The sequence below is a fragment of the Cervus elaphus genome, chromosome 6, assembly GCF_910594005.1.
Source record: "Cervus elaphus chromosome 6, mCerEla1.1, whole genome shotgun sequence".
Taxonomy (NCBI): Eukaryota; Metazoa; Chordata; class Mammalia; order Artiodactyla; family Cervidae; genus Cervus; species Cervus elaphus.
The window spans coordinates 31,392,107-31,415,069 of record NC_057820.1 but is presented as its reverse complement, the minus strand read 5'-3'; the positions used below and the strand labels follow the sequence as shown (position 1 = coordinate 31,415,069).

Here is a 22,963-nt window from a genome sequence, read left to right as displayed (position 1 = left end):
TATCTTTAAACCACTGACAAACCTTTCCCATAAAACCATGAAAAAATATCAATGTGACACTCACAATAGATTATTGGTGACTGTTTTCAAAGCACTGAGCAAAACTTACTCCTCATTTTGCTTCTGTGAAGATTTATTGCTGCCTCCCTGGCTTTCAGATGAGAACTTCTCTAGAAAGAATATCTAGCTAAAAAAACAAAAACAAAAATGAAAAAATACTCATAAAGGATTGTTAATGACTTCCTTCAATGCATTGAGCAAATCTCTTGTTGACATTGTTTCCAAGTCCAATCTTACAGCAGCTTCCTGGGCCTTCGTATGAATGTTGTTATGAGGTTGATCTGCAAACAAAGGAAGGCCTACTATAGGGATCCTGTGGTAGATGGCCTCATAAATGCCATTGCTTCCACCATGAATTACAAAGGCTTTGGTTTTTGGATGACCTAGGAATGAATGAATTTCAGTAAACTTATTACTTATAACTTTTACAATAAAATGAGAAATTGACTTTTTTAAGGCACTGAAATGTGAAATGAAAATACCTCCTGCCATATTAATAAACAAGAAATGTCATAGCCATTAGCAATTTCTGGCCTCCAATGTGAATGAGAGTTCCCCAAGCTGAGATCCAGTGGATGCTGCCACCCCCTACAGTGATTGCTGAGGAGCTGGGAGAATGCAAGAAGCAAGGTGAACAAGGAAACAGGACTGACCCCAGATAGCTGAGATGCATATGAAAAGAATGAATTCAGTAAGCCCAAAGACTTGCACCTTCCCACACATAGCAGGCTAAACTCCTTAACTCCATACCTGATCTTTGATGTTCAGACTGCCTGCTCTCTTTGTTGCAAGCTTATGTATTGCCTGACTTCCCCTCTGTCTCCTTGGAGCAGTTTTCTCAGGGCTACTGAGATGCTGTCTGCTGTGATTGGAGTCCTAAACATTCCAACCAAATAAAATAGCTCTCTAGTTTCAGATTGTGACTATATTTTTCAGTTGACAGGAAGAAGCAGTGTTTTTTTTTAGATAACAATTATACATATGAAAGTTCTTTTAAATTGCTTTCAGAACTCAGAGAAGAAACCTCTATGTCAACTGAAGGGGTAAATAAAGAATTTGGAAAGAAGTGCTGAGTCACCTGAACATCACAAATGAATCCAGGATTGGCAGGTGAACAACTTGAAAGAGCATTCTGGGTAAAATAAATCACATGTGCAAAATAAGATAAATTATTCTCTTAAAGATATAGTGAAGTCATTTAGTCTGACAGGAATGGTGTCAGGGGAAAAGAAGGGTAATGGTAGTGGCACTGAGACCAGAAGAAGGAAAAGCAACCTTTTATCATGGAGTGTGCTATCACTTCATAAAAATAATTGTGGATTTTTTCTTACAGAAAACGGAAAGTCACTGGTAATAAAAAGGAAGCTCATTTTTAGTAGCATTTAGCATACCCCTACAGAGGGAAAAAGAGAGATAAAAGGAAAGAATTCAGAGACAGAACAACAAGCCAGGAAGTTATTGAAAAGTTCACAGTAAGAAGTAATTATAGCTAAAATAAAGATTATAGCCATACAGGAGATGACCACGTATAATAAAATACCAATGTTATATATTCTTTTTCCCCTTGTCATTGGAAGTAAAATAAAATAATAAAGTTTTCTTTTTGAATGTTTTGATAATTATCTATAAATTTGTTACCTATTGAAATACTATCACTCTGCTCAGCTGTTAACTCATGCTTTTAATATTAGTTCTGACACATCTTACCCAGAAGGTCATTCTGGGGGATCCAGTTATACATTTGAGTATTAGGGTCCTAAGGTTTCTAGTTTCTTGCCATTGTATCTCCATAGAACTTGTTAATGGTAAGGGAAATTTCATATTCTATGACTTGAATTCAAAGTTAGAGTATTAAAATTCTAAACTGATCAGAATACATCTAATTATGTGTCTTCCATATGACATGTATGGAAATGAGGACATATTAAGTAATGATAACTATTAATAAACAGACTGGCTTCCCAGATGGTTCTAGTATTAGAGAACCCACATGCCAATGCAGGAGAGGTAAGATATGTGGATTTGATCTCTGGGTTGGGAAAATCCCGTGAGTAGGGCATGGCAACCCACTCCATTATTCTTGCCTGGAGAATCACATGGACAGAGGAGCCAGATGGGCTATGGTCCATAGAGTCACAAAGAGTTGCACATGACAGAAATGACTTTGTACCCATACACAATACACTGACATAAGTAGGAATACCTACATTTGATGTACACATAATGGCATAGACAAATGCGATATTTTTAGTCCTAATTCAATAAATTGAATAATTGCTAGGTGTTTTTGTTTCTAGTACAAAAAGATATTGACATATTACAAATAAGCGACACACTTATTTGCCTTCCTTTTATACGAGCTCCTGGAGAAGAACATGACAACCCACTCCAGTATTCTTGCCTGGAGAATCCTGTGGACATAGGAACCTAGTGGGCTGCTGTCCATGGGGTTGCACAGAGTCAGACACGACTGAAGCGACTTTGCATGCACGCGTGCATTGGAGAAGAAAGTGGCAACCCACTCCAGTGTTCTTGCCTGGAGAATCCCAGAGACAGAGGAGCCTGGTAGGCTGCTGTCTATGGGGTCACACAGAGTCAGACACGACTGAAATGACTTAGCAGCAGCAGCAGTATACTAGCTCTAACTTTCAAACATTCACTCATTCATTTCTTTTTGCTGTGAAAGAGAGTTTACTTATATCAACTTGCTAGTATAACAAGTTATTTTATTGGAATTTTATGTTTTGATTACAAAGATGAAATTCACTCAGATAACTTAGTCATGTCTTGCATCAGTCATTTAGAAATAAACATTTTTGCTTACGTATAATTTATTAATAAAAAGCTAATTGGTGTTGCCTAGGAAGTATAAGGCTACAGTCCATGGGGTTGCAAAGAGTCAGACACGACTGAGCAACTTCACTTTCACTTTCAGGAAGTATAACTTCATTTAGATTATAAATTGTTAAGCACTTGCAAAAACAATGACAACTGGAATTTTTTGACATGAATCCAAAGTATTAGCAGTATTACTAGGCTTGGATGTTTTGTGTTTAGAAAATAAGAGCCAGTTTGAAATTTGAAATTTGTATATGACAATAAAGTTGTTGAAAATGATCAAATATTGTGACACTAAAGTTTATTCAGCTAACCCTGAATACTTTAACAATGAAGTGCAAAGCATTGACAGAATTGATTAGTCTCTAGGTCCAGTACCAAAATAAGGAACAATTTTGGAATTCCAAGCAATTCTCATAAACTGGATTATAATTCAATAGTGTTTAACTTCTATTTTCTGTGTGAATGAAAGTAAAGTAACCAGATTCTCAGCAAAAAATGGTATAGGTTATTAGGAGAGCTTTATCAAATAGCAAACTAAAAAATCATTCACAAATATCTGAAGACCCCAGGGGTACTTTATATATTAGAAAGTAGGTTACTGCTATATTTTACGGAGAAGGAGGCAACTGAATCTTTTCCATGCTAGTCTTCCATATGCTTGGCTGTTTCTTATGGTCCCTTTTCCCTTTTCAATCAGGAGGGGTGTCAGGAAGCATTTAACAAGAGGCTTCCTGTGTGCTGTTTTGGATCTGTCAGAAACCCTCTGGCCCTTATTGATTCCTGAATATTCAGGAATTAAGAGGAGAGGCACACCTTTCCTGGGGCTGAGGAATCCAGGCATTTCTCATTACAGTGATAAGTACCCTCTTCCTTTTTATGAGCCAAATGGTAAAAGGTGATTGTTTGCAACTCTCTTTCTTTGATAGGGATCATCTTATGTTTTGTAAGTCTGGAATTTTAATTTTTGTCTTTGCTGAGAATAACCACCTTGTAAGACAGTATACATGCCCACACCATGTTGATTAAAACACCTTTGCTCCATTAGAGCTTTGGTCCCCGTGTCTTTCTACTTTCTTTCTTTCTTTTTCCTCTCTTTCTCTTTCTTTCTTTTTTTCCTTCTTTCTGTATCTGTCTCTCTCTCTCTCTCTATTTCTGGCTAATTCCTTGGAGCGCGGAGGCCCGCTGAGCTCACTTTCTTGCCCGGGCTTCTAAGACCCTCTTGAGAAGGCGCACTATGCCTTCACCCACTCGAGAGGGCGCCCGGTGCCCACGTGCAGCAGCGCAAGCCCTAAGAACAGGGCTCTACTGGCTTTCCGCGTAAACCAGGGGATATCAGCCTCTTTCTCTCTCTTACTCTGCGGGCCACCAGGTTCCGGTCCATTAAAGGACCAACAAGCGCTATCAGCCTCTTTCTCTCTCTTACTTTCTTATCATCCACTCTGCACCACCAGGTTCCAGTCCATTAAAGGACCAACAAGCGCCATCAGCCTCTTTCTCTCTCTTACTTTCTTCTCATTGACTCCGTACCACCAGGTTCCGGTCCATTAAAAGACCAACAGAGGGGTACTATGATCGATTAGAAGCAGAGTTCATTAAGGACCAGACTTTACAATGTGTGTGTGCTTGCTTGTTAACTTGCTTCAGTCATGTCCGACTCTTTGCAACCCCATGGCACGTAGCCCACCAGTCTCCTCTGTCCACGGGATTCTCCAGGCAAGAATACTGGAGTAGGTTGCCGTGCCCTCCTCCAGAGGAGCTTCATGACCCAGAGATTGAACCCATGTCTCTTGTGTCTTCTGCATTGGCAGGAAGGTTCTTTACCACTAGAGCCACCTGGGAATCCCCCTTATAATGCACCGTGTTCATCTTATGGTCAGAGCCCTATCTTCACATTTTCTCTTTGATCTTCCTACTTCAGGTTTTGGCAGGGCCCAGTCAGCAAGGGAGGCCAATGTTTCTCTTCTCTATATAACTCTGGCTGAATGGGTTTCTGAAGGCAGCTTGCGGAGTCTTAGCCATCCTTTCTCTTAATAGCTCCCTGAATAGATCTGTTCCAAAATTTAGAGGATGTGAAAAGGACCAGGATTACATGATAAATGCACACTGCAAGGAAGCACAACAGACATTTTTCAATATAGCTTAACATTACTGCATGACTATATTTATTATTAAAATTTAACTTCTGAGAACAGTATGTGTAAGGCATAGTTCCGGCGAGGCAGAAAAGGAAAGACGACCTCAACAGAAGTAGGTTACCTTTATTCAGGCAAGGAGGGGCGACAGTTGGCCTAATGACCAGGCTGAGCGCCGAAAGGGATCAGGGAGGCTTCATACTTATAGGGAGGTTTGTGGAAGCGATAAGGGAAACGTCAATCAGGCGGGGTATTTTGGGTATTCTTTTGTTGAGATGACACTTGTAGTTGGGCAGGGGGTGATAAGTCTTCTGGGCGGGTGTAGGGGGTGGTAGGTTTCCGGACAGGGGGTGATAAGTCCCAGATAGATGCAGCTGGCCTGGAGCATCAGGATGGAACTAAAGTTATGCTTTGTTTTCTCCGAAGTTAGATGATTCAGCAAGGGGCCTTTGAGACTGTTGTTCTCTTTTCTAGGCCCAAAAGACTCCTTCAGTATGTGTACTGTGTACTGTGTCTTAGAAATCCTTCAAGGAAAAGGAATAAGTGACAAAGCAGAATCTGGTCACAATACCATTTTAATACCAACATTCACACTGCATCTCTTAAATATCATTATTTTGGGTTACATTTTTAATCTAAAATCATTATGGATGAAAGTCAGCCCTTGTAATGCTATAACATCTGCCATGTATATTTTGGTTTATTTATATGAGAGATAGTTCAGTTCAAAGTCGCTCAGTGATGTCCTACTCTTTGCGACCCGACAGAATATAGCAGGCCAGGCTTCCCTGTCCATCAGCGACTCCTGGAGCTGTCTCAAACTCATGTCCATAGAGTCAGTAATATCATCCAGCCATCTCATTCTCTGTCGTCCCCTTCTCCTCCTGTCTTCAATCTTGCCCAGCATCAGGGTCTTATCTAATAAGTCAGTTCTTCGCATCAGGTAGCCAAAGTATTGGAGTTTCAGCTTCAGCATCAGTCCCGTCAATGAATATTCAGGACTGATCTCCTTTAGGATTGACTGGTTTGATCTCCTTGCAGTCCAAGGGACTCTCAAGAGTCTTTTGCAACACCACAGTTCAAAAGCATCAATTTTTCAGTGTTTAACTTTCTTTATAGTCCAACTTTCACATCCATACATAACTACTGGAAAAACCATAGCTTTGACTAGATGGACCTTTGTTGGCAAAGTAACATCTCTGCTTTTTAATATGCTGTCTAGGGTGGTCATAGCTTTTCTTCCAAGAAGCAAGTATCTTTTAATTTCATGGCTGCAGTCACCATCTCAGTGATTTTGGAGCCCCCCAAAATGAAGTCAGCCACTATTTCCATTGTTTCCCCATCTATTTGCCATGCAGTGATGGGACGGGATGCCATAATCTTTGATTTTTGAATTTTGAGTTTCAAGCTAGCTTTTTCACTCTCCTCTTTCACTTTCATCAAGAGGCTCTTTAGTTTTTCTTTGCTTTCTGCCATAAGGGTGGTGTCATCTGCATATCTGAGGCTATTGATATTTCTCCCAGCAATCTTGATTCCAGCTGGTTCTTCATCCACCTGATCAAGTAACCTGATCACTTCCTGATCAGTTCATCCACATAATCATCCATCTGATCAATTCTGATTAGTTATTCCACCTGATCAGTAACCTGATCAAGGGGCTCAGGATAGCAAACCTGAGGATTTCTGTGGACTGCCGGCTTGACTTCAGTCAGGTTTATAGGAACTGTAATTATTATTAAAATGTATCATTTATTTATTAAAATGGAAAACTGTGAAGAAAGAAAAAGATAGCAGTTGGAGTTAAAATTCCTGGATGAATATTTTGCTTTTGAGAAGTCTGCATTTAAAAATGATATGAGAGATAAATTGGAGCTATAATAATAGTTCATGCTTCTGGCAGAAAACGTCTAAAATTAGACCTTTTATAGAGCTTAACAGACTCATTAAATAGCTATCCACTATTAAGTTACTCTGTGTACCTTTTGTGGAATCTGGGTAAGGGCTGATGCAATCACATTGGCTCTTCTGACATGTTGCTGATCATTGACCCCAATGAAAACATCACGCTACCATTTTCTCCAGAGCTCTACACAAACCGTTTCATTTCCTGTGAAAAAAGAATTTGTGTTATCACAAAAGAGCAGTAGCATAGCAGACGTTATTGAAGGGATTGCTACAAGAAACCAAACAGTGAAAATCAGATATAGTCTCGAGCTATTAGAGTAGTGGCTTTAAACAGAATATTGTGGTAAAATACACATGACATAAAATTTGCTTCTTAATAGTTCCTATGTGTATATTATAGTAGTGTTAAGTATATTCACACTGAGCACCAATCTCCAGATCTTTTCCACCTGGCAAAACTAGAAGTCTATGATCATTAAGAAGCTCACTTTTACATTTTTCTAACCTCTAGCAAGTTTCATTCTGTTTTATATTTCTACAAATATAACTAGTCTGGATACTTCTTATAAGTTGAATTGTACAGTATTTGTCTTTTTCTGACTGCCTTTTTTGATTTAATGTAAGGTTCATTCATGTTGTGACATGCATCAGAATTTACTTTTAAAGGTGAATAATATTCCATTGTTTGTTTATATGACATTTTGTCTATTGCTTCATATGTTGATGGTTGCTTCAACCTCCTGGCTCCTGTGATTTGAGCTTTTATGTATGTGCATGAGTGCTATGTTGCTTCAGTCATGTCTGACTGTGCAGCCCTATAGACTGTAGCCTCCCAGGCTCCTCTGTGTATAGGATTCTCCAGGCAAGAATTCTGGAGTGGGTTGCCATTCCCTTCTTCAGGGGATCTTCCCGACCGAGGAACTGAACTACATCTCATATCTCTTGCATTGTCATGTGGATTCTTTACCACTAGCACCATGCTGTGCAAATATCTCATTGGGATCCTAATTTCAATTATTTTGTATATGTATCCAGAAGAGGAATTGCTGAGCTGTATGTATTGACAGGTTTTATATTAGAAGGTGCACAGTATTGTTACCACATACTATATAGTTAGTTTAGAGAGTGTTTTCCTGTCCACTCACATTCCTTGAACATGCTAACTTCATGTCTTGGACTTTGATCAGTTGTGCTAATACATAGTCAACACTAAAAAAATTATTTTTAAAAATTTTGAGGAAACTCCGTATTATTTTCCATGATGGCTGTTTTTAACATAAATCATTCCTGAAATCCTTGGGAAAGAAATGGGCTATATGAGGTCTATTTCTTCTATTATGTTTATTTAGGTAAATACGTTTGTGTATAAGCAGGAAATGAGATAGGGCCAGTACACAGTAGTGACAAGGAGATGCTATTAAATACTATTATACTCAGGCTTTTCATCTATCATGTTATTAATTACTAACATAGATTCTTAGAAGGAAGTTATGCTGCAGGATACAACTCACCCTAAATTCTTTATTATTATAGGTCTACTAAATCAGTTATTTATTCCAGACGTACTTTTTTGAGAATTATTTTAGACTAGTCATTAATATTTCATTTCTCTATTAGCACTATGAAAAATTATGATTTGAATCACTTATGTCTAAAATTCACTCAGTACTATAATATTTATCTCAAAATTTATCATAATTTCCCAAGCTGTCTGCTTAAATTCCATGATAGCTCATTTGGTAAAGAATCCGCCTGCAATGAGGGAGATCCTGGTTCAATTCCTGGGTCGGGGAGATCTGCTGGAGAAGGCATAGGCTACCCACTCCAGTATTCTTGGGCTTCCCTTGTGGCTCAGCTAGTAAAGAATCTGCCTGTGGTGTGGGAGACCTGGGTTCGATCCCTGGGTTGGGAAGATCCCCTGAAGAAGGGAAAGGCTAGTTACTCCAGTATGCTGGCCTGGAGAATTCCATGGACTCTATAGTCCATGGAGTTGCAGAGTTGGGCATGACTGAGTGACTTTCCTTTCAACAAAAATAATTCAACTGTCTAAATTACAAATACCTGACATTGAGGAGTTTGGTGTTATTGTTTGGAAATTCTATGAAACAATCCTATGAGTCCTGTTTATAAACCACAGATACACTTGTGTAGTTACTTATTTGAGTGACCACACTGCTGGGTTTATTAACGTATGACACCCTTTGTTTTGAACTCATATTGTATAACTGATGTCACAGTAGGATGTGCTATGTCCGACTGTGGTGAAAAACCTCATCATCACTTACCTGAGTCTCCCCAGAGAACACCTACCCCACAGTGGGAGAGGTACCCCAGGGCTTTCAGCAGCAGAGATATGATCACCATTTGAGTAGTTTCGTTCTAACTGTATAAAGCTCCATGTGAATTCCTATTTGCCTGTAATTGTTTCTGCATTATTTTGTCTTGTGATTCTTTATCCTTTCTAATTAAACAAATGTTACTTTCTATACTAATGTAACTGCACATTGCTCAATGATCTCTGTTTAAAAATGTAGAGGAGAAAAATTCTCTTGGATGTCTGATCAAATCCAGGTACTAATCTTTTCTTATGTCTTTCTTCTGTCTTAGATTCATTTTTTTTATCTCTGGAAAATAACGACTTAATTTTTCCATCATAAAATATATACTTTCAGATCCTCATTATTGTATAAAACTTTGCAAAAATATATTTTTTAATATTTTAAAAGGAAAAGAAAAAATAGAAAAGAATAGGAAAAGAATAGAAGGCGGTTTTTCAAGCTTTAACCTTGAAGACAATTTTTGAAGAGTATTCTTTAAAACTGTGTTTTCACCTTGGTGCCATCAGTCTTAATACTAAGGTCACTGAACTTTCTTAAAAGTCACATGGTATATCCAGGTAATATTCTATCTCCAGTGACCAGTAGTAGCATTGAAAATTACCTGTCTTCAGTTCTTTGTCTCATTGACTTGTTAACCAATGCTGCTTCATCTATGCTGTGAAAGATGCATCCATTTGGTATTATTATAATACATCCTGTCTGTATAAATTAATCACTGATATGGACTGATTCATTTCATACTCTGATATTTTTATGAAAATAGCATAAGCTCATGACAAGAAAACATGCAAAAGTATGAAAATTTATATAAAAAAAATAAGATTTACTAAAATGCTCCATCCAGGGATATCCTTAGTTTCAGATTCATATACTTATAGAAAAGGTTGAAGTATATATGACATATAACATTATGTAAGTTAAGATGTATAACATGATGATTGATACATCTATATATGTAATAGGATTGCCATTTTAAATAATAATTTCTTTTTTGTGGCTGGATAAATTAACATTTGGCCTCTTAGTAAGTATAATGATTATAATAAAATATTGTTGGCTGTATTCACTATCCTGTACCTTAGACCTCTAGGACTGTTTTACTAAGAATTGTAAATTAGAGCCCTTAAAGAACATCTCTCCTGTTCTCCTAGTTCTTGGCTCTTGGTAACCACATTACACTCTCTAATTACAAGATAAGCAGTTTTAGATTCCACATACAAATGATATCATACAGTATTTGTCTTCCTCTCTCTTTTCAAAAAGATAAACTTTAAAACCTTTAGCTAGAATATCAAGAAAATAAATGACTCAAATAAACAAAATTAGAAATGAAAGAGTAGACATTATAACTGATTCTGCAAATATACATAGGATTCTACAAGACTACTATGAATAATTATATTCTAACAAATTACATACCCAAGAAGAATAGATGACTTCTTAAAAACACAAACTACCAAGACTGAATCAGAAGAAGCAGAAAATCTGAACAATCCTAAAAGTAAAGAGATTGATATTAATTAAAAACCTATCAACACACAAGAGCCCAGGATCAGATGGCTTCACAGATGCATTCGATGAAACCTTATTAATGCCAGTTCTTAAAAATAAATCTTTAAAAATTAAAAAGGAGGGTAAGAATATTTCCAAACTCATTTTATAAGGCCAACATTACCCTTTTACTAAATAGACATGGACATTACAAGTAAAGAAAACTATATGCCAATATCCACATTGAGCACAGATGCAAAAATTCTCCACAAATATCAGAAAACTAAACTCAAGAATGCATTAAAAGCATTATATATAGTGAGCAAGTGAGATTTATCTCTTGGATGCAAGGATGGATCAATGTACTCAAATTAATAATTGTAATTACATTGCATGAATAGAAGAAATATAAATAACTTGATTATCTCAATGGATGTACAAAAAACATTTAATAAAATGAAACATTCTTTCATGATAAAAAACATAAACATATTGGGTACAGAAGAAACACACCTCAATGTAGTAAAGAACATATACGACAAACTCAAAGCTAACATTATACCCAGCAGTAAGAATTTGAAAACTTTTTCTCTAAGATTAGGAACAAAACAAGGATGCGTACTCAACAGTGATTCAGCATAGTACTGAAAGTTGTAGCTAGCGCAACTTTCTGAGACAAAGTACAAGAGGCATCCTAAATAGAGAGGAAGAGGTAATTTTTTTGTTTTTCAGAATACATGATTTTCTGCACAGAAATCTCACATACCCCACCAAAAACCTCAACTAAAAACAAATCTGGTAAGGTTGCAGGGTGTAAAATCAACATACAGAAATCAACTCGATTTTGATGTACAAATAATGAAACATCTGATAAAACTATCCCATTCACAATAGCATCAAAAGAAGAAATAACTAGAAATAAATTTAGTCAATGAACTGAAAGATCTGTACAGTGATAACTACAAGAATATGTTGTAAGAAATAGAAGAAAACACAAAAAATGGAATGTCATCCTGAGTTCATGGATCAGAAGACTTAATATTGTTAAAATGTTCACACTACCAAAAATATCATACCTCCCAATTTTAAATTATACTAAAGCTGCAATATTTCAAACAGTAGCATACTGGCCCCAAACTAGATGGGCAGATCAATGGAACTGCATACAGGGTTTAGAATTAAAACCCTGAATATATAGCCAACCTATATTCAACAAGGGAGAAAAGAAAACCCCATGGGGAAAGAATAGTCTCTTCTTTCTTTTTGGAGAAAATTGAATAAGTGTATACACAAGAAATGAAATGAGAATAACTCCAAATGAATCAAAGACTTAAACATAAGCCCATATACCATAACATTCCTAAGAGACTGTGTAAAGTATTGGTCTTAAAAATGATTTTTTTGATATGACATCATAACCACAACAAAAGAAAAAACACACAAGTGGGATTACATCCACCTTGGGCTTCTGCACAGTAAAAGAAATAATCAACAACATGAAAATGCAGCCTACAGAATGGAAAAGGTATGTTGTAACTACATATTGAATGAAAATTTAATAAACAGAATACACACAGAACTCATACAACAAAATTTGGGCAGATGAACAAAATAGACATTTTCCAAAGAAGACTTCCAGATGCCCACTAAGTATATGAAAAGATACTCAGAATCACTAATCATCAGGGAAATGTATTTCAAAATAACAGTGAGATATAACCACACCTCTGTTGCAAAGTCTACAGCCAAAAAGAGAAAGTTTTGTGAGAATGTGGAGAAGATGAATGCTTTATGGTGTCGATGAAATGTAGATTGCTTTAGCCCTTGCTCAGATGATAAAGAATCTGCCTGCAACGCAGGAGACCTGGGTTTGACCCCTGGGTCAGGAAGATAGTCTGGAGAAGGAAATGGCAACTGGCTCCAGTACTCTTGCCTGGGGAATTCCATGGACAGAGGAGCCTGGGGGGTTAAAGTCTAAGGGTTGTAGAGTTGGACATGGCTGAGAGACTAATATACACACTGGAATATAAAATGAAGGTTCATAATCTTGAAAATTGTAATTCCAGCTTATATTCTTTTTTTAACCATCAAGAAAATTTTGATCTTATTATATCTGCTATTTTCCAACTAAATATTATACCTTATTTAGTGTAATTAAACATTCTTTACAAATACGTACATTTATATTGTGGTGTTCATTTTAGCTAAAGCACTGGTGAAGTGAAGTGAAGTCGCTCAGTAGTGTTCTACTCTTTGCGACCCCATGAACTGTAGCCTACCGGGCTCCTCTGTCCATGAGCTTTTCCAGGCAAGAGTACTGGAGTTGGTTGCCATTTCCTTCTCCAGAGGATCTTCCCAACCCAGGGATCGAACCCTGGTCTCCCGCATTGCAGGCAGATGCTTTACCATCTGCGCTACAAGGGAAGTCCCAGAGCCTCAAAACTTATGAAAATATTTTACCATTTCATCTTGTTCATCTGATTGTCAACATCTTAATAATTCCTAATATTAAAAATGTTTATATTAAGTATGTTAAGCTAAATTTTATTTAAAGTAAATCTTATTAAATTATTTCCATTAACAATTTTTTAGATAAACTTTTATAATTTGCCATTAGAATACTCCATGGGATATCTAATCTCTAGCAGTTTACTGAATATTATAATCTAGATGATTAGGGAAATCATTTCAGCTTCAATTAATAGTTACATCTAGGTGGCTGGCAAACATTGTGTTATCGATAATATGTTATAGTAACAAAATAATGATAGTAGTTATTATTTCTTCTGGACCACTGAGTGTGTACCAGTGACATTATGGATGTTTCACATGTACTTACACATTTTTTCCCTCAACAAAAATATAAGGCTGGTACTATTATGAGATTTAGTGTGGTCATATCTCTACGAACTCAGTATCTAGTTTTCGCTCATTATTGCCTGTGTCTAGCATGAACCTGTGAAGTGGTCTTTTCTGCCACTCTTCACCCTTTATAATCTAACTCAGTGACTACATCTTGCTTGTTACTTTTTTGTTTGTTGTTTAAACAATATCTGCTTGCATCTCTTTCTTTCTTAATCCTTTCAACGTTCTTCCCATTGTCCCTACTAAATGTTTCAAATCGCTGTTTCCAACTCTTCTCACCAGCATCTTCCGCCTCATTACTGTCTCTTCCCGTTTAGACTAAACTTGGACTTCTTGGCAACCACCATTACTACTCTACTTCTTCTACCCTTGCCCAATCCCTTCTGTTGATTCTTGAACATCCTTCAGATTTCACTTTAATTATCAGTGAATCAGAGATACTGTCTATGATTCATGCTGGATATTTTACCATTGTGGTCTTTTCCTTTTATAACATTTTTGAACAATTTTTATGACTTTTTAAATTCTGTCTTTCCAGGTGAAGTATCAGGTAGCAGAAATTGTGTCCACACCATTTGTCTATGTTGGGACTTATCCTGGAATATGTCATATATGTAATTATCCTACAATAAATACAATTATAATCCAATTATAACAATATACCTAATATATTATTTATATAAAATATGATATCATATAGTGATAGATATCTTTTAGTGAATGTCTGATGCTTCATTATGTGTTGAATAATAAAGTTGTAACTTAACTTACACATTCTCAAAATGTCCCACATATTCCAGTTTATTTTGAATGATAACTGGAAGCCTGGCATCCTGCAGTGAATGGGGTCACAAAAAGTCAGGCACAACTGAGTGACTGAACAGCAACAAATGAAATTCAGATACTTGTGTTGATATAGAAATATATCAGTTTCTAACTGGAAGGTCAATTTATCCAGGTTCCCACATCTGACCCATTGTAATCAACCTTTCTAAATAAAGAATGCAGAATGATTCCTATTGAAAATGCAAAGTTAATAAAGAGGAGTAGGTGACCTTAGGCAGAGGTTTGGCAGGTTTGCAGTTCAGGCTTCCAACAAATTAAAAGTTTGGTAGCCATGGTGAGGAAATGAAAAATCCCAATAGTTTCTTTTTTTTTTTTTTTCCATTTCAATAGTTTCGAATGAGCCACATTTCAGCTTTTCCCATTGTTTTTGATAATGTAGTGGGCCTTTCTGATAGTGAAAATAAAAATGAAAACAAATGTTGGATCAAATGAGAATATTGCTGTCTATATATTTTAGGTAATTTTTTAAAAGGAGCTTGGGATAATGTGGCCAGAGATGTTTAAATATATCTGTTCTTTATTTATATGCTGATAAATATAAGCATAATGTAGTAAAATATAATATAATATGTCTGGAAACTGAGCTACACAAGATGAAACAGTTTCTAAATGCTGCCTAGATACTTGTGCTACAAATATGTGTGTAATTTCCAATGTGCATGTCTTTATTTATCAAGACATTTTATGAGATTTCTAGTGACTTAAAATTTTTAAATTCCAAAAAAAGAAAATTTGTGAGTTTGATTTATAGTCACTTGCAGAAGTCCTAAATGCTTCAACGTTTTGTATATGACTTCCTGCTGTCTGATACTACTAATGGACTTAAGGGTTTTAACCTATCTTATAACTTAGGGGTTTCCATAATATTTGAAAGATTGATGGGCCATTTTGTGTTTTTATTTCACTGTTTCACTTTTTTGAGACAAATTTTTCTGGATTTATATTTATATGAACTACCCCTTCATGGCACTAGGAAAGATAGGACTTAATCCTACCAAATAAAGACACAAATTACCTAAGTATTATTTGTTGTTTAGTTGCTAAGCATTTCTAACTCTTTTGTAACCCCATGGACTGTAGCCTGCTAGGCTCTTCTGTCCATGAAATTTTACAGGCAAGAATAATGAGGTGGGTTGCCATTTCCTTCTCCAGGGAAGTATTCTGACCCAGGGATCTAGCCCATGTTTCCTGCTTTGGCAGGCAGATGCTTTACTGCTGAGCTATCAGGGAAGCATGACTTACCTAGTACTTCACTGTGAAACTGATTCCACTTCTTCTCATCATTTAGCTGGAACCAAAAGTCAAAATAAAAAACATATATCATAGTTTTGACCCTCTCTATGAATGTCATGTGGCCACTTAATTCTGCAAACATAACAGGTACATAGGATGGTGGAAATAGAAGGCTTTCGCTATTATTTTCAATTGAATAGCCAGGCGAAGAGTAGAGACTGCACACTAGAGGTGGTTTAAGTATCTCAGCCAGCAACTGTCCACAAGGTCCAACGGCATCTGCAAGAATGACATCAAACCTCGATTCCTGCCGTTTTGTCATAAGTTTCTTGTCTGAAACAACTGCTTTACATATGTTTATGCGAATATCAGAAAATTCCCCAAATAAACTTTGCATTGTTGAAAGATCGATCCAAAAGAAATCTTTCACCAGAAGCATCCACTTATCGATAAGAAGCTTGACAGCATCCTCAAAATCAACTTTAGTTAAAGATGTAGGGTAAATCTCAAAGTTCATAACAGATGGTTTATTGGAGTCAGTGAGAGTGAAAGCCGAAGATATTAGAACAGTCACCTCATGACCCTTTGAGACAAGTCCATTCAGAATTGTCTTTATCATCATCCAATGACTAAATTCCACTGGCCACACCAGCACCTTTCCACAGCTCCCAGAGCTAAAGTATCAAGTCAGCTGTAGCAGCAGCAGAAGTGAGAGCCACTTCATAGATGTCTTGCTCATATGCAAGGAATTTAAGGAATTACTGTATCCTTTTGCTATTGCTCAGGCTTATATCCAGAAGAAATCACTCAGCAAGTTAAATTATAACACCTATGGCTCAAATAAGTAGATTACACAAATAGTCAGCAGATGTAGAAAACAGGTGAAATGGTAAAGTTGTAGAATGCTTCAATATTGTCCTTGCTTTCACCCATCTAAAAGTTGATGACCTTGTACACACAAATGAATTATATCAATTATATGATTTAAGAAAGAAGACTAATGTAAAACAATAGCAAGTGAGAGGCTCTTGTGTCTGCAGTCACTTTGATAAAGAATTCTGTGCAATAAATTCTTTTTGGGCAGATGTGGGCAAAGGGTTATCTGTATTTTGCCCTCATTTTTGAAAGAGTATTTTGTTTGATATATAAATTTTGGCTGACAGTTTTGACTTTTAGGACTTTGACTATGTCATCTCACTGCCAGAGAGCATCCATTGTTTCTGATGGGATATAATCCCTATGTTGATATTCGCTTGTGAGATTGAGTTATTTTTCTTTAGTGCTTCAAGACTTTCTGACTTTATCTCTCAGCATTTCAGTAGCATCTGTTTATGGCTCCCCAAGTTTATCCTACTTGGAAGTAGTTGGACAATTGGGGTTTGTAGATTAATATTTTTCATCATAGTTGGTATTCTTTCAGTCATTATTTGTTTTGAATATTTGTGTGTGTGTTAATCATTCAATAGTGTCTGACTCTTTGCAATCTCATGGATTGCAGCCTACCAGGCTCCTCTGTCCATGGGAATCTCCAGGCAAGAATACTGGAGTGGGTAGCCATTTCCTTCTCCAGGGGACTTCCTGACCCAGGGTCCAACCCAGGTCTCCTGCACTGCAGGCAGAAGCCTTACTGTCTGAGCTACTAGGGAAGCCCTTTGAATATTTTAGTTTGATCCATTTCTCGTGGCACTCCCCTTTTTTGTATGTTTCAGTTTGCTTTATCATGTACCAACAGAGGCTTATTTCCTAAGCCTCTGTTCATGTTTGTTTATTCATTTTTTGTCTCTGTTCTTTGGATTATATTATCTTATTGATCTATCTTCAAGTTCACTTGCATTATCATCGACTTCTTCAGATCGACTGTTGACTCCCTCCAGTGAATTTTTCATTTCAGATGTAGTAAATTTCAACTCCAAAATTCCCATTTGTTTCATTTGGAAAATATGATTTCTATCTTTTCCTTATAGACTCTATTAGATAGGACCTTCTTATTATACTTTTCTTCTTTAATCATAGTTTCATGAAGGTAAGTCATATGCTTCCAAGAATTTCTCCATTTCTCATAAGTTCTCTGTTTGAAATAATATAATGATTCCAGAGCACCCCCAGCCTGTCTCCTGACCAGAGCGGACCCTGAGCCCCTCTGAGCAAGACCTGGACTGACAGACAGCCGCTCCTGGAAGGTCCATGACCCCGGACTTCGCTCTGCGCGTCCTCCCAACAGCAGAACTTGCAGAGGCTTCTGCTGCAGCAGGCAACGTCTCCACCCACCACTCCTCCTTTCCTGGACTCCTGGGCTCCTCTAACTAGCAGAAGGGGGAGGAGCCAAGATGGCGGAGGAATAGGACGGGGAGACCACTTTCTCTCCTACAAATTCATCAAAAGAATAACTGAACACAGAGCAAACTTCACAAAACAACTTCTGATCGCTACCTGAGGTCATCAGGCTCCCAGAAAAGCAGCCCATTGTCTTCTAAAGGAGGTAGGACAAAATATAAAAGATAAAAAGAGAGGCAAAAGAGCTAAGGATGGAGATCCGTCCCGGGAAGGGAGTCTTAATAGAGGAAGTTTCCAGACACCAGGAAACCCTCGCAATGGCGGGTCTGGGGGAAGTGTTTGAATCTCGGAGGGCAACCTGACTGGGAGGGGAACAATAAATAAAACCCACAGGTTACAAGCCTAAAAGCAACTCCCAGCAGAAAAGTACCCCAGACACCCGCATCCGCCACCAGCAAGTGGGGGCGGAACAGAGAGGAGCGGGCGGCATTGCTTAGGGTAAGGACCGGGCCTGAGTGCCCTGAGGACAATCAGAGGGAGCTTTTGTGAGTTACCAACTTAAACTATGGGAGAGCAAAAGAGATAGAGAAAATTAACCGGCCCGAACACACTGCCGGCCGTTCGCAGAACAAAGGGACCGAGAAAGTCCAGAAAAGAGCTCACAGGCTGCGGGCTGGCCCAGCCCCGCCGGAGGCAGGAGGCAGGGGGGAGGGGAAGGGGCAGGCTTGGTCCCAAGGACCGCATCCCCTGCCGCACTGCAAACAGGCCCCCAGTTTCTAATCAAAGGCCTCCTGAGATTCTGGATGGTCGACATCCGCTGGGAGGGTCATGGCGAGACAGAGGGCAGAGACACCCGACCGGCGCGGGCGGGGACTGGGGCTGGGGACACGGAGGGCAGAAGGCGCACGGACCGGACTGGCGCCAGCGGAAACTGAGACTGAGACAGCGGAAGGGAAAAGGCGTGCGGCACCCAGGTTGAGTGCGCCCGTCAATCCCCTGGCTGCCTGAACCGCTCTGACGGGGAAGGCACAAAGAGCAGGTGCAGCTTTTTATTCCGCGCTTTTGTGGAACACCCGAGGGCTGGAACCACGCGCAGCGCAGGGCATGCTCCATATAGAGCAGCCGGGAGTCTGAGCAACGCAGACCGAGAAAGCAGCGCCAGCCCCTCCCCGCAGCGCAACTGGAACTAGCAACCTGAATAAGAGACCACCTCCACCCGCCTGTGTCAGGGCGGAAATGAGGCTCTGAAGAGCCCGGCAAACAGAAGCCAAATAAACAAAGGGAACCACTTCAGAAGGGACTGGTGCAACAGATTAAAATCCCTGTAAAAAACACCGACTACACAGGAAGGGGCCTGTAGATATCGAGAAGTATAAGCTGGAAAGAGGAGCTATCTGAAACTGAGCCGAACCCACACTGAACGCAACAGCTCCAGAGAAATTCCTGGATATATTTTTACTTTTTTTTTTTACGTAAGAAAAAAATTTTTTTTTAATTTTTAATTTTTTATTTTTTCTCTTTTATTTTCTTTTAAAATTCCCTATTACTTCCCCGTTACTGCTTAACTTTCATTTTCATAGATTTTTAGGTTTTTTTAATTAGGGAAAATTTTTTTTCTTCTTTTTTTTCCTTTTTCTCTTTCTCTTATTTTGTTTTAAAGTCCTCTATTACTCCTCTACTACTCCTTAATTTTCATTTTCATTACACTATAACCTTAAAAAAAAAAACAAAACAGAGAAGCCCTATTTTTAAACCGAACTTCATATATATATTTCTAAATTTTTTGGTGTGTGTTTTGGTTTTTGTTTTTAATATAGTATTTTTAAGAGTCTAACCTCTACTCTAGATTTTTAATTTTTGTTTTTTAGTATATGATATAAATTGTGAACATTTAAGAATCCAATATTCAGTTCCCATTTTTTATCAAGAGTGTGTTGATTATTCTCTCCCAATCTTGACTCTCTGTTTTCTACCTCAGAACACCTCTATTTCCTCCTTTCCCCTTCTCCTCCCAATCCAATTCTGTGAATCTTTGTGGGTTTCTGGCCTACGGAGAACACTCTGGGAACAGACAGCTGCGTAGATCTGTCTCTCTCCTCTTGAGTCCCCCTTTTTCTCCTCCTGCTCATCTCTATCTCCCTCCTCCCTCTCCTCTTCTTCATGTAACTCTGTGAACCTCTCTGGGTGTCCCTAACAGGGGAGAATCTTTTTACCATTAACCTAGAAGTTTTATTATCAGTGCTGTATAGTAGGAGAAGTCCTGAGACTACTGGAAGAATAAAACTGAAATCCAGAGGCAGGAGACTTAAGCCCAAAACCAGAGAACACCAGAAAACTCCTGACTACATGGAACTTTAAGTAATAAGAGACCGTCCAAAAGCCTCCATACCTACACTGAAACCAACCACCACCCAAGAGCCAATAAGTTTTAGAGCAAGACATACCTCGCAAATTCTCCAGCAATGCAGGGACAGAGACACATCTCAAAACTCATTACTGGACACTCCATTGCACTCCAGAGTGAAGAAATCAAGTTCCATGCACCAGAACACCGACGCAAGCTTCCCTAACCAGGAAACCTTGACAAGCCAATCATCCAACCCCACCCACTGGGTAAAATCTCCACAATAAAAAGGAATCACAGACCTCCAGAATACAGAAAGCCCACTACAGACACAGCAATCTAAACAAGATGAAAAGGCAAAGAAATACCCAACAGGTAAAGGAACATGAAAAATGCCCACCAAGTCAAACAAAAGAGGAGGAGATAGGGAATCTACCTGAAAAAGAATTTAGAATAATGATAATAAAAATGATCCAAAATCTTGAAAACAAAATGGAGTTACAGGTAAATAGCCTGGAGACAAAGATTGAAAAGATGCAAGAAATGTTTAATAAAGACCTAGAAGAAATAAAAAAGAGTCAATTAAAAATGAATAATTCAATGAATGAGATAAAAAACACTCTGGAGGGAACCAAGAGTAGAATAACGGAGGCAGAAGATAGGATAAGTGAGGTAGAAGATAAAATGGTGGAAATAAATGAAGCAGAGAGGAAAAAAGAAAAAAAAATAGAAAAAAAATTGAGGACAACCTCAGGGACCTCTGGGACACTGTGAAACACCCCAACATTCGAATCATAGGAGTCCCAGAAGAAGAAGACAAAAAGAAAAGCCATGAGAAAATACTCGAGGAGATAATAGCTGAAAACTTCCCTAAAATGGGGAAGGAAATAGCCACCTAAGTCCAAGAAACCCAGAGAGTCCCAAACAGGATAAACCCAAGGTGAAACACCCCAAGACACATATGAATCAAATTAACAAAGATCAAACACAAAGAACACATATTAAAAGCATCAAGGGAGAAACAACAAATAACACTCAAAGGGATTCCCATCAGGATAACAGCTGATCTATCAATAGAAACCCTCCAGGCCAGAAGGGAATGGCAGGACATACTTAAGGTAATGAAAGAGAATAACCTTCAACCTAGATTACTGTACCCAGCAAGGATCTCATTCAGATATGAAGGAGAATTCAAAAGCTTTACAGACAAGCAAAAGCTGAGAGAATTCAGCACCACCAAACCAGCTGTTCAACAAATGCTAAAGGACCTTCTCTGGACAGGAAATGCAGAAAGGATGTATAAACGTGAACCCAAAACAACAAAGAAAATGGCAACAGGACCATACCTATCAATAATTACCTTAAATGTAAATGGGTTGAATGCCCCAACCAAAAGACAAAGGCTGGCTGAATGGATACAAGAACAAGACCCCTATATATGCTGTCTACAAGAGACCCACCTCAAAACAAGAGACACATACAGACTAAAAGTGAAGGGCTGGAAAAAAAATATTTCACACAAAAGGAGACCAAAAGAAAGCAGGAGTCGCAATACTCATATCAGATAAAATAGACTTTCAAATAAAGGATGTGAAAAGAGACAAAGAAGGACACTACATAATGATCAAAGGATCAATCCAAGAAGAAGATATAACAATTATAAATATATATGCACCCAACATAGGAGCACCGCAATATGTATGGCAAATGCTAACGAGAATGAAAGAGAAAATTAATGGTAACACAATAATAGTGGGAGACTTTAATACCCCACTCACAACTATGGATAGATCAACTAAACAGAAAATTAACAAGGAAACACAAACCTTAAATGACACAATGGACCAGCTAGACCTAATTGATATCTATAGGACATTTCACCCCAAAACAATCAACTTCACCTTTTTCTCAAGTGCACAAGAAACCTTCTCCAGAATAGATCACATCCTGGGCCATAAATCTGGTCTTGAAAAATTCAAAACAACTGAAATCATTCCAGTCATCTTTTCTGACCACAGTGCAGTAAGATTAGATCTCAATTACAGGAAAAAAAACTATTAAAAATTCAAACATATGGAGGCTAAATAACACGCTTCTGAATAACCAACAAATCATAGAAGAAATCAAAAAAGAAATAAAAAGATGCATAGAAATGAATGAAAATGAAAACACAACAACCCAAAACCTATGGGACACTGTAAAAGCAGTGCTAAGGGGAAGGTTCATAGCATTACAGGCTTACATCAAGAAACAAGAAAAAAGTCAAATAAATAACCTACCTCTACACCTAAAGCAACTAGAGAAGGAAGAAATGAAGAACCCCAGGGTTAGCAGAAGGAAAGAAATCTTAAAAATTAGGGCAGAAATAAATGCAAAAGAAACTAAAGAGACCATAGCAAAAATCAACAAAGCTAAAAGCTGGTTTTTTGAAAAAATAAACAAAATTGACAAACCATTAGCAAGACTCATTAAGAAGCAAAGAGAGAAGAACCAAATTAACAAAATTAGAAATGAAAATGGAGAGATCACAACAGACAACACTGAAATACAAAGGATCATAAGAGAGTACTACCAGCAGCTCTATGCCAATAAAAGGGACAACTTGGAAGAAATGGACAAATTCTTGGAAAAGT

The 22,963-nt window shown here is 37.9% G+C and overlaps 1 pseudogene; it reads right to left on the bottom strand.

The window, feature by feature from the left end:
* Nucleotides 1-219: 219 nt before the first annotated feature.
* Nucleotides 220-16,436, bottom strand: LOC122696175 (annotated as a pseudogene).
* Between the last annotated feature and the right edge of the window lie 6,527 nt (nucleotides 16,437-22,963).